At 38.7% G+C, this 12,444-nt stretch overlaps 1 protein-coding gene across 1 annotated transcript in view; it reads left to right on the top strand.

Moving 5' to 3' along the window:
* The window catches only part of SHANK2 (SH3 and multiple ankyrin repeat domains 2), a 254,127-nt gene that overhangs the window by 98,965 nt on the left and 142,718 nt on the right, over positions 1-12,444 (top strand). The gene's annotated exons all lie outside the window — the stretch shown is intronic.

Below are 12,444 nucleotides of genomic sequence, written 5' to 3' on the forward strand. Positions count from 1 at the left end.
CAAGCTCAAGGGATTTTTGTCAGATCTTCTAATCCCAGCAAGACTCCAGCCATGGAATTTACAGTCAGAATGATATGTTTATCCATATTCATCCATACTTATTTGAGAAATGTTGTCCAGCTATTGAACCCTTGTGCCCAGAGCTCAAGCTAGCAGGTCAAACAGCAGCCAGTGTTCCTGCTGCTTTGAAGTGTGATGTCCACAGCTGCCCTCCACATTACTCTGTCCTGCTGCTCTTGTCATTCCTGCGTTTTGTGCATCAAGCCACCTAGCTCTGAAACCTGTTTATCTGGTGACAAGCGATTTTTCTTCTACAAAATAGGTTGGCTGTGAACAAATTGAGAGTTAGAATAGATGTGAATAGATTACAAAACTCAGCATGCTGATAGCCAGCAAGGATACTCTGTTCTGCCCTGTGACTTAGCAATACGCTACACACCGTATTTCTGTATAAGCTGCCTTCCCCTCCGTTAAAAGGTAGGAAAAAAAGTACTCTGCCTTGGGTAGAAAGAAAATGGCACTGTGAGGAACTAGATTTTAAGTGCTGGCAAACGGGCTGATGTAGCAGCTTGTTGTGTTCACCTAGTTCTGACAACTCCCTGCAGCTGAAGCTGCAGATCAGCTGTGCTTTTTTGCCTCAAGTGGTGGAAATTTAAAGAACAAACCACAGCAAGTTTCTTCGCTGTAGCTTTGCTGAGCAAAGCATTTGTTTTGTTGGTAGTGATAAAGGGAAGTTTGGGAAAGGACTTTCAAATGAACCTTCACTCACCAATATTGCTGATGGGGAAGCAGAGGTAACTCAAGAGCTGTTTTTGTCAGGCCATAGATGCATCCTGATCTCATGGGTTCTTTCTGCATCCTTTCCAGTAGCCAAAACCATGCGTCCCTGAAACATACAGGATGAAAAAAGTACAAACTCTTCATAGTATCTCAAGAAGAACACAACCGTCATTACAACATCTTGTTTTTACTTCCATTGGTGCCTTTTTCCGTTCCAATCCCCAGTTCAACTGACTTTGCAAAGTAACTTTTAAAATGAAAGATGATATATAGCTTTAGACCATATATAGCCTGTGGCAGAATTTGAGCAGCACTGTCAGGTAGTGGAGAGAGAGAGAATACATAATTTTTATGTCTTTAAAACACTGTAACAAAAACTATTTAAAATCAAGAAAGCAATAGCCATGCTGTGCAGTGACTACAGTGAATTTTAAGATACTAATTGATCATTTCTGTCACATCTTGACTGCTGCGATGTGACATGAGTGCAAAATAGCTTTGAGGAAGAATGTGTCGGACTAACCTATTCCATCATAAGCTAGCAGCAAGAGCAGCTTTTTAACCTTCTATTCCCAGTGGAGGCACCTCGTTGTAAATGGGAGAACCTTGAACATAATTAGGAAATTATTATTCCATCAGTGTAAAGTCTTCTGTAAAGACTTGTACACAGATTTTTCTTAGCATGCTTTGAGGGAGGGCAGCACCGCAGCATAGAGTATCACCGTGGCAGTTGCACCAATTGAGGGTCTTCCTTCAGTGCAGACCTAGCACAGTCAGAAGGCTATTACTTATATACAGTTAATCATTTGCTAATATATTTTTATAAGCTTGTGTACGTGATCTTTTTTTCTAAATAGTAAATGAAATATGAAATACCTTTTTTTTTGGTTTTACTATTATGACCTATGAAAAAAATGAACGTACATTATTAAAATAGTATGGCAGTCAACAGTTACAAAATCTTTCCTTGAAAACTCACAGCAGATTGTGTGCACATTTATTTTCCTATTAACTAATTCATCATTTATTTAAGAGATGATAGCTAGGGAGCCTACTCTTTATTACCTGAGGTGCCCCCTTTTATGCGCTAGAATTTTCCTGGAGTGGGTTGTCCACTTTGTTTTGTTCTGTCTTAAGTCATTTTTGATTCCTTATTGTTGATGAGAAAAATGCACATGCCAATCCTATTAAAATAAGTCTGGGCTCAAGTTATTTGTGTTTTAACAATTGGCAAATCCCCAGGACTGCCAGTGGCAAAATCTTTAGTATTGACCTTCTGAAATTTTGAAGCATTTTCAAGCTTCATTAAGAATATATATTTTGATATTAGCATCTTTACCTGTAGTTCTTTTTTCTTGATTAGAGACACTTCTTAATATATTATTATATACTAGTATATTATCGTCTTATGAGCAAATATATTTGATTCTGTTCTTTCTGTTAATGTCTTATTTTACAGATTTTAGCTTTTATCTGTAGCCTACATTTACTTTTGAGTGATTTTTCCTTAATTAGGGATGACTGACATGTCTATGCAAATGTTATTTACAAATAATATTTCTGTTAAAATTATTCCAAATATATATATGTCCATCAGGATTAAATAAGGTGTCATATTTCATTTAATTCTATAACCTATTTTGAACACCCATTTTCTTAAAATGGGTGACATAGTTCAGATAAATCAATGCAAATCCTAGTGCTGTGAGTATTCTAAAGTGTTAATAAATCATCCTTTTCCCATGTAATTTCCTGTATTAAATGAACATTCATCGTTTTGGGTTTTTTTTTTTTTTCTTTTTTCTCTCTGTTATTTTTAATGGTTCAGATAAAAGGCTTGACAGCAGAGGCTGAAAACTCTTTTGAAATTCTCCCCAGTTGTTTGAGATCAAATTTCGTACTAATTTATGGAAGATGATGGAGCATATGCTGACAGTAATGGCTGTGCTGCAAGTGATGAAGAAAATGAGGCCCAAATAGGAGTGGCTGGTAGATGAATGCATAGTCCTACTTTTTGGCCAGGATTTCAGGTTTTAAATTATGTCACTGCTTTCTGCATCCATGTCTGCCTGCAACAAAAGAGGATGGAAAGTGTTTGTTTTTTCCAGCTTGCTAAGAGATCAGCAAATGGCTGATGGCAAGAAAACTACTTGATGGTGCACTGCTTCATGACACTAACTGATCATAGCAGAAGCAGAAGAAAAACATGTTATTTTGATTCATTAAAAGCCTCAAACAGTTATTACAGGATGTGCCAGTTGCAGCTCTTATTCTGCAGGGAGCACCCTGCGAGTGGAGTCCTCCCCTGGCAGAAAGCCCTGCTGCTTTCAGAGGGAAGCTCTGGAGTCTGCCTTGCCTTTTGATCTGGTAGGGAGGTTTTAAAGTCTAACTTCTTCAGCCAGATGTCTTTTTCCTCTTGACAAGACCTTTCTTGGGCTGGCAAGCCTCATATTTCACTGAATCACAGAATGGCTGAGGTTGGAAGGGACCTCTAGAGATCATCTAGTCCAACCCCCTGCTCCAGCAGGGACACCCAGATCACGGGGCACAGGGCGGCATCTAGGCGGGTTTGGGAGACCTCCAGAGAAGACTTCACAGCCTCCCTGGGCAGCCTGTTCCACGGCTCTGTCACCCTCCCAGGAAAGAAGTTCTTCCTCACCTGGAGATGGAACTTGAGGTGTTTCAACTTGTACCCGTTGCCCTTTGTCCTGTCACTGGCCACCACCAGGAAGAGTTTGGCCTGTTCCTCCCTACATTCCCCCTTCAGGTATTTATACATATTGATCAGATCCCCTCTCAACCTTCTCTTCTCCAGGCTAAACAAGCCCAACTCATTCAGTCTTTCCTCGTGTGATAGATTTGACCAGGTTGCAGAGAGAAGTTATTCTACCCTTCGGTAGAATCACTTCCCTTTCCTTCCCTTCATTTGGTGGCTATTTCCATCTCCAGACGTATTTCATGGTAGGTATCTGCCACTGTCAGTTTTGTGCCTGCAGGATGGGATTGAGAGGGACCCATCAGCACAGCTGCAACACCCTCTCTGTGCCCATGGCCTTGAAGGTGATGTACCCCCACTGAAACAAATCACGTCTGGGCTGTACTGACTCAGGCGATCAATATCCCAAGCTGTGCTCCTTGAGCTGCCAAGGGAATATCACAGCAGTATCGATGGTTTTTAAGCCACAGATAGGTTATTAAGAAAAGACAAACCTGAGTAAATGTTTCTGTTCGTGTACTCTCAAAATGGATTGAATTTTAAATAACTGAGCTTAGCTAAATTATTCCTAAAGGCAGCTTGAATTTAGAAGAGTTTGGAGATTAGAGTCTGTGTGCAGATTGTGGTCGTCTCATTAACACAGGTCAAAAACAGCACAACTGTGCAAAGGGAAAAAAATGTGAAGAACTTAAAGAATGACTTACTTCTATAAATACCAAATAAGGTTCCAATAGCCAAGATAATTTAGTGGCTTTACAAATAGAAGGGACTTACGAGTATCATTGGACCTTTTGTGTAGCAAAAAGTTCTTCTGCTTATAGGAAAAACACATGAAGCCATAGAATCCTTGGCTCCTAGTTCTAGGTACATTATACACATACCAAGCACTAGTTTAACATTATCCAGAGAGAAAATCAATTAAGTTACAGATTTTGGCTGCCCTCCTGGAAAGAATGAAAGGAATTCCATTTAATTCCCTGTACATCACATTAGTGGCTTAAATATAAGGTATCCATATGTCATTTATCAAAAAACAATCTTTATATTATTCCATAAATTGTTTAAGATTAATGAGGTACTGTTGGAAGCTATAACATCCCCTTTCAGCTGGGTAGTTAAAATGTTGGGTTACATACTCATGTAGATACTCCTGTAATGAGTTAACAAAAGTACTACTCTGTTGGATTGATTTGTTTCTAATAACATACCAAGGTGATGGAAAACTGATAACTTGTTACCATGTTATAATCAAAGATTTCTTTAGATGAAAGTAGTGGTGTTTCAGTATGTGCTGGAAATATGGAAATGTCCTTTATGAAAGATACGCATCGTCAAAACATAAATGGATTACCAAAACAGATACCAGCAACACTGAGAAACAGATACCACTTGAAAGGTTTTGGCAGGGGAAAACAAGACGTGTGTGTTTGGAAAAAAAATGATTCAATGACTCCAGTCTTTCTTTTGCCAAAATATATCTGCAGGAAGGAAGGGAAAGGAATCGATTTTATGAACATCTGCATTTTACAAGTTTGCTGTTAGAAAGTACCTAAACAGAAGAATAAGCCAAGATTACTGTAAAGCTTTAAAATTAGTGCAAGTCTGCCTACATGTGGTTAAACGAAAGACAATGAGATGAAGTACTTGAGCAACTGCAAAGTGAGTTAAAAAGTTCATATCTTATGGTTTAGATATTTATCTCACACCTAGGTTTTGGGCTGCAATCCTTTGCTGTTAAAATTTAAGAAATCAAAATTAAGAAGCAGGAGAAGGACTGGGATCTTAATGATGTTATTTATTTGCTATGAGAATTAAACTTTGTGGTAAATCTAGAGAAAAATCAAAAGACTTTTTGAATTGCAGCTACTGCTTTCATTTTACATGCTTTCCCTCTCAAAAACTTAGAGAAGCAATTTCCTTTATGCTTTTATATGCTTTTATCGGCTTTTTTTTTGATTGGCCCTATGAAAACAGAAAAGAAATATTTATGCTTCTGTCTGTAAATTCCAATAGATTATACTTAATTCCTAAATGAATTCAACTTCTCAGGCCTTGGATGAGAGGAAATGCGTATGCACAGAAGAATTGTTCAAGGCACTTCTGCAAAATTCACTGTTATTCAAAGAAAGGATAAAGTTGTGTGCAGTGAACAAAAGACTGTGAGAGAACCTATGCCAGGATTTATTTAGTTATAAAAACCACAGGATGGTTTAAAACATAACGGAAATAAAGGAGATTTTTACTATGTTGCTTTCCCTGGAAAACAGAAGGGCAGTAGTAGATAAGTGCACAGTTTAGTACTGCAGAAAGAAAAGCTGATAAAAGATGGAGATAAGGTATAAGGCAAAATAGGAGTGGAAATGTAATCCTTTGAATTTCTCTATTTACCTGCAAGCAGGGTTCTGATCCTAGATGTAGCATATTAGCTGCAGATAAAATAATGTTCACAGGCAGAAGAAAAATCTGGCTAAGGAATGGAAAGTGGGTCTTTCAAGATTAGGCACTCCCTGGGCTGGGAGAGGGACTTGTAGTAGTGTTGTTAGAGCTCTTTGGTGACAGTATCTCAATATTTAGTTCAATTTTAAACAGCTAAAACTGTCTACCAAAATCTCTGTTCCATTGCACGTAGCTATAAAATAAGGATTAGTTTTTATTTTCAAATGAACAAGGTTCCTCTAGCTGAGGATCATTTCTAGTCATTACTTCTTCTATTGCTTTAATTGCCATACAGTTAAGCTTTCAGCAGTTTGTTCTGTGGTGTTCTGCTCTTTTGTAATAAAACCAACACAAACCTAATTGCTAATCATTCTTCACTATTCCCAACCCCTTCCCTTAACCAGCTTTTCTTGAGTGGTGCTTAGTTCTTAAGCACCTTAACATTATAATAATTGACTTGTTTTGAGCTAATTACCACACATCCAGACATTATTATTACAGAGAGTAGGTCACAAATAAAATATTCTTTCTACTGTTTTTTTTATTTGCATACTCAAATAAAATGAACACTCTTTTAGAAATGTTGCAGTACCTGAAGCTAAATAATAGTGGAAAGTCTTGATAGCTCGTGTTGTATTTGAGGGCATCTCCTGCAGTTTGTTTGCTCTTAGTTGCAAACAAATGAAAAAGAACTGTTGTTAATTAGTTAGGAAAATGGATAAATCAGGTGAACTTGTCCCTCATTATTCGCTCATTTTTGCTTCATTTCCAGAAAAAAAGTTTTAATTTGTTTCCCTCCTGCAAGTATTTAAACTTTTTATGATATTCTTTTTAATATGCTTGGCTGGTTTAATTCTTTCATGATGAATAAGTGCCATTTTCTTTAAGATCATGAAGTATGCTACCAACCTGATGAAGTGTATTTTCTCCTTTTGTGGAAGCAGACAGGAAGACTTGAGTTTCACGGAACTGTCTTCTCTTGGTTAGCACAATTTTAGAGTCTGTAGAAAAACAGGAAGGTGGAGGTTGTTGCCATAAGGATCACGTGTTCTTGCTTGACAGTTAAAAAGAGGTAATCCCCAACAATTTTTATCTTATTCTAACTTATCCCTGTAAAGTCTAGTATTTATTTTCTCTCCACATCAGATCTTATCCCCTGAGAATCCTCTGTACATTTTAGTAGAGGAGATGCTATTCTTAGGAATCAATGTGCCCAGGTCCCCACTCCCCCAAAACATATTGCAATGCTGTTAAGAAGTGCAGACGCTAGGTAGGACTTAGAGACAGTCCTAGACCTTGATGCAAGGGCTTAATGACTCCGAGTAGCTTGCAGTAGGAAGTGTTTCTAAGACTGATAAGTAGGGAATAACATACACCTGGGGAGCAAAACAGCACTTACAACCACGTTAGCTGTTGGTTCTGTATGTTTCAGCATGCACCACTACCTCCAGCTTCCAGTCTGTTCTGCAAACATCTTGAACTGTATGTACCTCTAGTGATTTTAGATAAAAAGGGCACTAACCTGTGAAACAGGTGTTGCTTTTATGTTAATTTGCATGTAAAACTCCATACGGGTCGTTGTTTGTAACATGCTGGTAAAGTTTAAGTAATCGAGTTTGTGTTTAGTCCTGGTTCTGTTCTCAGGAAAACATAGAAAAAAAAGTCTAATGTTGCTTTCTTTTCATTGTTGAACAGGAATTCAGTTTATTTTGGACGCTGGTAGTGAAAATCTAGCTAGAGATTATAACCACATGAAAACATGGGTTTCCTCTTCCCGACTATGCAGTGCACTGTATCTTCTTGCCAGCCCTGTTCCCCATAAAAAGGCCTGGAGCAGCCTGTGGGCTGGGGCTGGAGGAGTGGGTGAGCAGGATGCAGGCAGGTGCCTGGCTCCAGGTGAAGCTGATGATTGCCCTTGTGGGCAGGAGAACCTGATGGATAGCAGGTGACCTCTCTGACAAAGGAGAGCTGTATCTGGAAGAAATATAGGCTTTAAATATGTTCTAAAACTTTAGTGTGGGGAAAGTGGAGAAGTTAGAGAATGAATCAACTTTTAGGCTTGAGTTTTGGAAGCACTTGGGCCTGTTTATACAGGACTAAAAATGTGGAGTCTTGGAAGTGAGGATGGGGAGAAGGTGTTCCAGCAACATTGCAGTGGGTGCTAAGGGGCAATGGGTACTTTTTTGTTAATTTGGGGTAAAGAGAGTATATCAACAGGCAAAAAGCCGTAAGTTGTGTCTGGCTGCATCTACAGCCTCTTACAAAGAACTTAGTGTGCAAAATGTTGCCTGCAAAAATTAGAATTTTGAATTGAGAAATGTTATACTACAGTGATAGTACGGACTGACAAGCATAAATAGAATACTCTTCTGAACCAAACAGTGCAAAGGATTTTTAGAAGAAATTAAATAATAGAATATCATAGGCTACATGCTGAAATAGTAATATCAGCTTAAGAGTGTATGTATGCACACTATCCGATAAGCTACGTGTGAGCTACTCCAAATCAGTGACTAAAAATATTAGTGGGTGATAGTCTTGAGAAAGCATTCTCAAGTGAACAGAAATGCAGTTATGAACTTTTTTTTCCCCTGGTGATACCATTCCCTTGTTTTGCAAACCAGATGTGAAGGAAATGCAGTTTTTGCTCTAGAGATGTCTCTCTGGAAGATGCTTTCTGATTCAATGGTTAAATTAGCTGCTGTTGCTATCAAATCCACTACTGGGTGTAGCTGTGTGGAAACTTGCAGGTAGAGTTGTACCTTGGGAAGGCATAGCAGTTATTGTCTAAGGGACATAAATGACTGGTACTGATAAACTGGCAGGCTAAAGTCTAGGCAGGTTTTGACAGATTTTTGACTTGTATTGCTGGAAATTCTGGTTAGTTCAGGCTAATATGAGGTAAAAATATGTTAGGAGAGGAGGGGAGGCCACCCTGGAGATGCTGGTTCCTGGCGGGATAATTGGCACCTCTGCAGATGGGATGCACCTGGCCTGGGGTCCAGCCCACCATGCTCTGCCTGCAGCAGCCCTTTGCCTCGCACGGCTGCCCCAGCCTTTGGGCACGTACAGGCAGGGTGTACGAGAAGTGAGGCAGACTTAACTAGCAGGTCTAGTTAAGTCTAGTTAACGTGCTGGGATTTTCATCCAGCCACAGCAGCTGCACAAGTAAGTAGTTTTTATAACATGCATTTATGTATTTCTGTATATATACCTTTATATATTTTCCCTTGTTTAGTACTGTCACTGTTTGGAACTAGACAGAAAAAGAGTCACTTGCCAGCAGTACCACAGGGAGTCTCTGTAGCACTGGGAGAGGAGCTGCGCTTTCTGATAAGATTCACCTGTGACAAAGCTCCCTTTCCTCCTTAATCCTGGTGTTTCAGATAGCTTAAACAGATTACTTGGCTACTGAAACATGTAGGCTTAAAATATCATGTATCTCTGCTGGAATCTCACTCTGGAAAGGATTTATATGTATGTATGTGGGGGATTTGTTTTATATTTTTAAACCACAACTTTCAGATTAACCCCTGGAAGAACGATTTCAGTGCAAGCTCTGGACTGTGGAATCTGGCATAGAGCCACATGAAGTGGCAGATTTATGGCCTGACTTGCAGCTACTGCTTCAAAGCCTGCTAAACATACTAGGCTGTTAATCAGCTAATTGCTTTTAATGAAAAAAAAGTAGCTGCTTGTACCTGAGTCTCAAAATAAGGATTATTTCATTGCTTCCAGGTTTTCATCCACGTGTATGCATTAAAGTTGCTGTGCTTAGTGGATTTAAGAGAGCAGTGATTTCCTGGGAACCATATTGCCTAGCACTAAAGCATTTTGTTTGGGTTTCTGGACAGGTTATATCTAAATAGGAGGTTTATGCCTTAAGTTCAAAGAGAAAACTGAAGTTATCCAACTTTCTTCTTGAAGTTTTCTTATATAGACATGGTTAGGAAGTGGCTTGGCAGCTTGCAACATTTTAATTTAATTTTTATTTGACAATACGTGAAATTGAGACATTCTGATATCTTAAATTGTTCACGAACTGTACTGGGCAGCAAAGGTGAGTGAAGTGATTATTGTATCTTTATATTCTTGATGTAGTTTATTAACCTACTGGCACATTTGGAATGAATTAGGCAGTGCATTATTGGTCTTTATGGTAATTCAAGGGATTTTTTTTCCTTTTTTAAACACTTTATGAAATAAGCATTGAATAGAGAAGAGAGTTTTCCCCGAGTGCAGAATAAGTGTAGGAGAGAGATTCTATAGAAGTCACTGCTGCAAAGGAACTCCCATCTGCAGCTTGCAGCTTTCTTCCCTGTGCAAGACTTAAAATGGACTAGTTGTAGGTTTTAGATGCTGTTCATGTAATTACCTGTTACTCTATCATAATTTTAACCCTGGGCATGTTTGTGTAAACGTTTTTATAAAAATAGCGTAATAAAACCTTGTGCTTTACCTTCTATGAAGCCTACATATGCTGTGTGTATTTTAGCAGCTTGTTTATGAAGCTCTCCATCATGTTTTAGCAGTGGCTTTGCAATATTCATTTTGCTTCTGTAGTCAGGTGTACTTTTATGTGCATAACTATGCACCATTGATTTCTATTGATTTTTCTCTGCCTTGTTATTAATCAAGGCTGAATGCAGGTGGATTTCTAAAGCAGTTCCCCTACTTCTTGGCAAGCTGTTCTACAGTACAAAAAGAGGAGAAAAAGAAAAAAACCCCCTACTGCTCTCCAGATAATCTTTTAACTATAGTTAACTGTGACAATACCTTAACATGCCTACTTTACGTATTTTTAATATCTTAGGAGCAATGGTGCATTTTGAATTGTCATGTGTTTGAGCATTTAAGTCTTTTTGAAGTTCCAATATTGTATTACACTAGCTTCAATAATATAAAATCTGAAACATCTGTTTCAGATGTATTCCTCAATAAATCTCTGCCTGTACCAGTATCTTCCTGTGGATTATCAATATTCAAAAATGTACCTACCTTCTTAACTTGCTGATTGCATCTTTTCCTTAGAGAAAATCAATTACTCCCGCCTTACAGTAGCAGAATTTTAAAAAGATACAATCAGAGCTTGAATTCTGCTCTCTAATTTAACTTCAGGTTGCTCTGTGTGTGTACGTGGCTCATTTGTGCCTCTGTTTAAATTCCCTTTGGGCTTCAAGAAAAGCCCCTGCTGTTCTGCCCTGTTGAGCCCAAGAAGGTGCTACTTTCTCTGAGATCTCCTGTATCATCCCTCGGAGCTTTTATCCAAAGAGTAGTGTGGATGTTGGTTGTGTTCAGCTTAGTACCTTGATCAGCTTGCGACCACTAAAACCATGTTTCCATGAATGGAGAGATGTTAGTAAAACTGAGTGTGGAAGTGTTCATTATGTTTGTAACAGGTGATATACATCATATCTATGTGGAGGAAGGAAAGCCCCCAGGTACGTGGTTGTGCTTCGTGGGAGGTGCCAAGAGGGTGGCACTGAGGTTTTTTATCTGTATGTGTCCTCTTAGATCTATTGAACTGTAAAGTAGAGCTTTTAATGGTAGTTATTATAAGCTGCCATAGCTTACAATTTTCCATCTGATATTATGCAAAAGCCTTTATATATATATATATTTGCTTATAGGCAATTTTGTCAAGAAGGTACCAAATCTATCATCTCATGAAGCAGGAGGAAAAAATAGGAGTATTTTTGGAATTGGGAATGTATTTCAGTGAACCTATTGTGTTTGTCCAACTTGAATTTTATGCAGCATGCTGCTAAATAAATGTTCCACTTGATGTTATGTTGAGCACTAGCCACTCAATAGGGCGCACCTCTAATCTTTTGGAGGAGGGAAGCAAAGATCAGCAAGGGAAATGTGAAAGCCCTCAAATATAACGGTTTTCAGTAACACACAACAACATATGCCCTTACCTGCATGTGAGGGACTAGGATGCTGCTGCTTTCAAATTAGCACTTGAGACAGTGTCATGTTTTGCGAGATTAAAGTGCGTTATTATGTTGGCTTTTATGGTACTAAGTTGTCTTTTTCTCCCCAGTTTGGGAAAAATATTTTTTTCAGATTTATGTAAAATACAGTTTATGTTCAGCTGCGTTGCATATTTCTGTGCCAACAAGAGATACTATATCATCTATTTTTTATAATTAAATATGCTGTATAGCATATATCATTATGCAGAATAACTCAGATAAGAGAAGTACTTGGGGTAATCCTAATGTTCCTTTATAAGGGGTGCAGCGGGAAAGAAGGAAAGTGGGCTTGCAAGGGAAAACAGGCTCTCTCCTGTTTTCAGAAGGCTGGGAAAGAGCTAGTGATTTAATTTGGGGCTGATCATGGTTATCCTAACAGGAGTTTGTGAGACAGAAGCCACCTTCTGGATGCAGGGGACCAAAGCAGAGGATGCCTCTAAAATTTGCAGAGGGAGGTCGAGGGCACCTTGTCACCACAAGGTCTCTTTCGTGTATATTAAAAGTGCTCTGGCTCTTACCCCTCTGCTCCTCACC

This window comes from Nothoprocta perdicaria, unplaced genomic scaffold, assembly GCF_003342845.1.
Source record: "Nothoprocta perdicaria isolate Ctin4 unplaced genomic scaffold, notPer1 scaffold_15, whole genome shotgun sequence".
NCBI classification, from domain to species: domain Eukaryota; kingdom Metazoa; phylum Chordata; class Aves; order Tinamiformes; family Tinamidae; genus Nothoprocta; species Nothoprocta perdicaria.